The following is a 5,777-nucleotide window of genomic DNA, read 5'->3' as shown; positions in this document are numbered from 1 at the left end:
ATCTAAATGCTACTCCCTACTCTAGAATATTCCATATCCGTGAGCAGTCCCGCTTCCCTGGTCTGACAAGCCCCAGAGCTCTTCGTAGTCGAGTCTTGCAGGCGTCGAGTACTTCTGAAGATGTTCTTCGAGTGCTTCTAAATCCATCATTCGAGCTTGAAGTCCATCGAATTCTTCAAGTAGTCTTCCGAGTACTTTTTCGGCTGCATCGAGGCAACGGGGTGCTCAAGCCCCGAATCTTTCTTCATATATGGTGTGCGATGTACTCGCGCTCCATCTGGAGTAGCCCCCAAACCTTAGGTTGAATCGAAGGATCAGGCTGAGGGTTAAATTAGTCTTTTGGATCTTTCAAATTTTTATTTGAAATTTAAGTCACCCTTGAAAAAGTTGCCATTTATGATACATATCCAGTAGCCCCCGAGCCTTGAATTTAAATCCCGTGATTTGGGATTTAAGGATCCAAAGTCATGACATACTTTTTCTTTTTTTTACAGCAAGTGCCAAAAGAGGTCTTCTGATTAAAGGTACATTTCAGGCAGGGTCATAAATTTTTGCTCTGTTCGATTCCAATTTATATGACAAATTTATATGCCAAAAGTCAAAGTTTTTTGAGTTTGACGAAATTTATATGACAAGATAATAACATCTATGATACCAATTAAGTATTATTAGATTCTTTGTTAGCTATATTTTCATAGTGCACCTATTTGATGTCATAAATCTTTATATTTCTCTCTATAATTTTGGTCAAACTTTGAGATAGTTTGACTCTCCAAGATTCTTGAAATGACTTATAATTTGGAACGGTGGGAGTACTCCCTAATTGAAAAAATTCATTACGCTTGCCACAGTGCCGGTTAGAATTTTTTTATTTACCATTAATATTTTGGGCAATTTCCATATATGCCACTGAAAAACTTGTAATACCCCATATGCCATCATTGTGTCTATGACACGTGGGTCCCCCATAGTCACGGACAGCGGCATATCACTACCAGAAAACAGAAGGGTACTGTCAGTTTTTTCAGCCCGACAGGAGCCCAACAGCTAGGCACCCAAAAATCCCAACTCAAGTCGCGGTCCGTCAGGAACCCATTGCTCCTTAACAACCCTATCTCTTCTCCCCTCGATCTGCCCACCGCCGCCGCCGCCGCCACTTCGCGACTCGCTCCCGCAGCCACCTCCGTGCGCCAGCGCTGACGCTCCTACCCACCGCCTGGCAGCTCCGCGCGCCGGCCCCCTCGTCCCCACCCCCCGCGGGTGGCTGCGAGCGCACCAGCTCCCTCGCCCCCACCTACTGCAGGTAGCTGCGAGCGCAGCGGCGCCCTCACCCTCACCCATCGCTGTGCACCTCCGCACGCCTGCGCCCACTGCCGGGCGGCTGCGCGCGTGCTGGCGCCCTCGCCCCTGCCCACCGCCGCGACTGCGCGCATCGGCGCCCTCACCCCCACCCACCGCCACGTAGGGCTTGCTGTTTGTTTTTGCTTTTGCTGTCCCAGGGCTTCTCACGGAGGGGTTGCAGAAGACGCCGGCTAGGCTACAAAAAGGTAAATGAGCACTACAGATTGTAATTTTTCTTTTGCAATGTAACTATAGTAGTGCTTCTCTTTTTGCCTGTGCATTTTATTGAAAGAAATTATGTACAAAATTTTAACATATCTTTAGAGTAAACATTCAAATACTAAGATATTGCTCAATGTTTTCTCAAACATATATTGCTAAATGTTCATAGTTGAGTGGATCTGGCCGTGGCAACTGGGGATCTAGCCGCCGATGCCGGAAAAGGCCCATCTGTCTCTTCCCAAGGTATTTTTATTTAATTGCACTATTCTAGGTAATGGCCCTTCAATTTTGTTCCTAGGGTACCTACAAATTTCTATCATTGGAATGGAGAAAATTTTCATCTCTTACTCTGTCTGAAACAACTTATGAAATTTCTTAATGATTATATGCTATATTTCTATTAAAACACTATAATTAACACAAGATAATGTAACAGGACTACAAAACTTGGCCAGGTCATTATCTGCAAAGCAATTTGGTCAGTTTCTGATGAGATAAACTGAGCTTGATTTAGTTTTTCAAGAGACATAAATGCAGTGAAATTGAACTTGTAGCTGTACTTGGACACATGAAGCGAATGAAATATATTTAGAGTAAAGTTTCAATACTTTATGAAATAGCATAGACAAGAAAATGTGATGCTTCAATGTGGGATTTTGTACTTATCTATTCATTCTGCTGATATCTGAAGGTGAGTGCCTTTATCTTATCGACACTCCTTTTTTTCTGAAAGTGACTAGTGACCCTATGTGCTCTTCAATTGAAGTTTGTTTCTAGTTCAGAATAGGTTAATGTGTTTAACTGAATTTCAGTTTGTAATATGCATGCTTTGACTTAAGTTGAAGGTTTTTTTTTTCATTTCAGAACTAGATATATACAGCAGGGTACATTGGTGATTCAATAACTAGTTCTTTTAAGGTTTGTCAACTTGAACATGTACTGCTATCTGATCCATTTAATTTGGTCACGGCCAGGTACAAAGATACAACAGAATGGTGAATGGAGCGCTGGTGATCTTCATGTTGCTAAAGCTCAACATCAAGGTGAACTTCAGTTAAACTTTTTGCCGAGTTAACTTTAGTTTTATTAATTGAGTTATGTATACATAGAGTTAGAATTTAAATCAACATGTCATATTAAGTTCTCTTCAATAATGTATATTTAGTACAGTTATCATTTGCTCAGTTTATGCCATATCTTGATGGATGGCTTGTAATCTTTATGTATAAGTAATTTTAGTGGACATGTATATGGAACAACAATTGGTTGATGGCTTGTAATCTTTATGTATAAGTGATTTTAGTGGACATGCATATGGAACTACAATTGGATCTGATGGAGCTGAGAAATTGTGATTACAGATGATAATGTGCATGGATAAATTATTTTTTTTACCTTTGTTATTTGGTTTCCAGATGGTTTTTTGCTGTAAAACTGCCAGGAATTCATTTAGGACGTGTCCTCAGTACGGCCGTCAGGAACTGCCGTCAGGAAAGGATTCCTGTTGGCCAAACCATCGGGAATTGTCATCTTTCCTGACCACCGTCTCCTGTCAGCAAATTCCTGTCGGTAAGCCTACATGAGTCTTATTCACGACAGTTTTCATGTGAATCCCGACGATTTTTGGTCGTCAGGAAAAAGCTCAGCCTGGTATAGTGTATAAGGAATTTAGGATTTAACCAATGTCATGTGGGGAATTATTCTAGTATGTAAAACTTGTTAGTATGTTGTTGACGACCAAAATTGGTGAGCCAATCAGGTTGGGTCAAATGGTCTAACCGGTCTTAGTGCTATACCCGATCTGGCAGAGGCCGACCAGTCGGATCGGTGGGTCTAGACGGTTAGACCAGTCCACCTAATGTCTGAGTGTAATGTCACACCCTGAAATTTTTGAATTTCAGGATGTGATTGAAATTAAAAATAAAACAACAATTTTCTTATAATTTTAAAATTCTCCCAACATTTATTTTTTCTTCACAGAGAATTTAGTGTAAAAGAAAATAAATATTGGTTGTTTTTCAAATTAAATGATGTTGTTCTTCTGGTGATGCATTCATGTCACATGCATAGTGTTGTTGAGTGTGAAAACCTTTCAAAACATGTTCTATCATCAAAAGTTCTTCCCGGGAATTTTCCGGAATTTTCTGAATTCTTTTTCCATTTTCCCTAGAGCAAACTCTAATTTTTAGAGGCTCTTCCAAATCTTCTCATGAGCTCCAAATATTTTATTTGAGTTCGTTAGGTCCCAATATATTTCTAGGATTTTTCCTAGAATTTTCGGGCCATTTGGAATATTTTTCGGACTTTAAATATGAATTCTAGATTTTTCTAGAATTATATTAATTTCGAAAATAATTAATTTCGAATTTTAAATGGGTTAAGTCTATCAAAAGTACATAAATCTCTAATGGACCTCAAGGGCCCATTCGTGTGTTCCCTAATGGGCTAAAGGCACGTAAAACCCATTAGCATGGGAGGGAGGTTTAGTACCAAATTGCTACTTGATGTGGGATGGTGAAACTTTTCTTCCTATATATTAAACCAACCTATCATGGTAACTCCACACAAAAATATAGACTATCCATAGGGAGGCTCCTTGTTTGGGAATCCCTAAAATAATCTTTTCCCCAGAATCCCACCATCCTTCGCATCCGTGCATCTCCGGTGAAATCCGACACCACCCTAGTGCTCAGCTCGTCGTCCTCTTCGTCGTGGTGTCTTCCTTCTCGCGAGTCGTTGCCATTTTGCCGTCGACCCCGTGCCTTCTCCTCGACAAGTTCACCGCCCAGAGTTTCGCAAGGTAGCAAGGGAGCTCTCCGACCCTTTTTTTTCCTCCTCTTCTCGCTCCTGCGCGCGCGCCCGCGCCCGCCAGCTCTGCTCTGCCGCCGCTCGCCACAGAGTCGCCTCCTACCGCACGCAAAACCCTATCCTTTAGTACGCCCTTTTAAAGTCTTTCTTTTGTTTTGGTGTATTGTTCTTAGATGTATCTTCTTGTTTGCTTTGTATGTTTGCCCGATGATTGTTCCGAGTAGAAGGATCGTTGTTCGAAGATTAAAGATCAAGAGTTGCAAGCGAGTAAAAGCTGAAGTGCAGTAAGAGTAGCTTTTCGTTGGAGAAAGGCAAGTGACCCTAACCATCTTTCTATCTATGCTTATTTACAAGAGTACTATGATTTAATTGGAACATGGAGAACCACCCAAGAAAACCGTACAACCACAATACTATATGGCTCTGGTCTTGGCTAAGTAATTAGATGAACTATATGTTGTGTTGGGGTTGTTTCGCTTGGTGGTTATGAGTTTGTGTTGTGGAGCGGGTGAAGGAAGCTGTGTCTTCTGAGGGACAGTAACGGCAGGGACCAACACATACATATAGGGATTCTTTGTAAAGGCCTCGAAGCGTCCCTATGCAATCACACCTCGGAAGTGTGGTATTGTGCCTGATCAGCACATATGCGTGGTTGGGTTCAAAGTTCTTCGGAGCTGTGTACCAATCATTTTCTGGTTATTTCTTGTGGCCTTGCTGTGTAACAACCATAAGTGTACTCACCCTTGCTTACTACTGCTCAGAAGGAGAAGGTTTACGAAGTTTTCTGAAGATGTTGCTGAGTTCTAGGCGAACGCATCCCCTAGTCGATTGCCTGTGAAGTTTGGAGCCTTCGTTTCCAGGATAAACTGTATAACTCTGATAATCTTTTAATTATTGCTTTACGTGATACTGTTGCTGATTATTCACTTATAATGTCTCTATATGTATGAAACTTGATCCTAGAATACATATAGTTATGCATTTGGTTTTGTCCTTAAAACCGGGTGTGACAGAAGTGGTATCAGAGCTGTATCGACTATAGGACGTAAGCCTAGATAGCAATGGTCGCTTCCTAAGATCTATTTTGTCACAAAAGCAATTCCTATTTTACCCTTGACCTCTTTGGTGAACATTCTCACTCCTTAACTATTTTCATTTCTAAATCAGCCTTGATAACTCACCTTCCTCAGCTGACTCTCTTTTCATTTGCACTTCATTGTTTTGCAAATGTTAGATCCTCAATACTTGTCTATTTATTTATTTTCCTGGATCACTCCTTGATTTTGATCATACCTCCCCCTTGATGTATGATTTTCCAAATTTCATCCAGTTCACTTCCTTTTGATACGCTGGTGAAATTGCTCCTTGAAATTTTTTTACTTACCTTTTTGGACCTATCTCGCCTT

The 5,777-nt window shown here is 41.0% G+C and overlaps 1 long non-coding RNA gene across 2 annotated transcripts; it reads left to right on the top strand.

Moving 5' to 3' along the window:
- Window positions 1-1,031: 1,031 nt before the first annotated feature.
- LOC120684475 lies at window positions 1,032-2,899 on the top strand. Of its 2 annotated transcripts, none has more exons than XR_005679311.1 (3): window positions 1,032-1,547; window positions 1,733-1,806; window positions 2,000-2,899. It is a non-coding gene; the product is annotated as an uncharacterized LOC120684475 (long non-coding RNA). The 2 variants fall into 2 exon arrangements; XR_005679312.1 differs by having other exon boundaries at window positions 1,061-1,547; window positions 2,538-2,899.
- The last annotated feature ends 2,878 nt before the right edge of the window (window positions 2,900-5,777 follow it).

The sequence above is a fragment of the Panicum virgatum genome, chromosome 8N (assembly GCF_016808335.1).
Source record: "Panicum virgatum strain AP13 chromosome 8N, P.virgatum_v5, whole genome shotgun sequence".
Taxonomy (NCBI): Eukaryota; Viridiplantae; Streptophyta; class Magnoliopsida; order Poales; family Poaceae; genus Panicum; species Panicum virgatum.
This window is presented reverse-complemented; position numbering and strand designations above follow the sequence as displayed.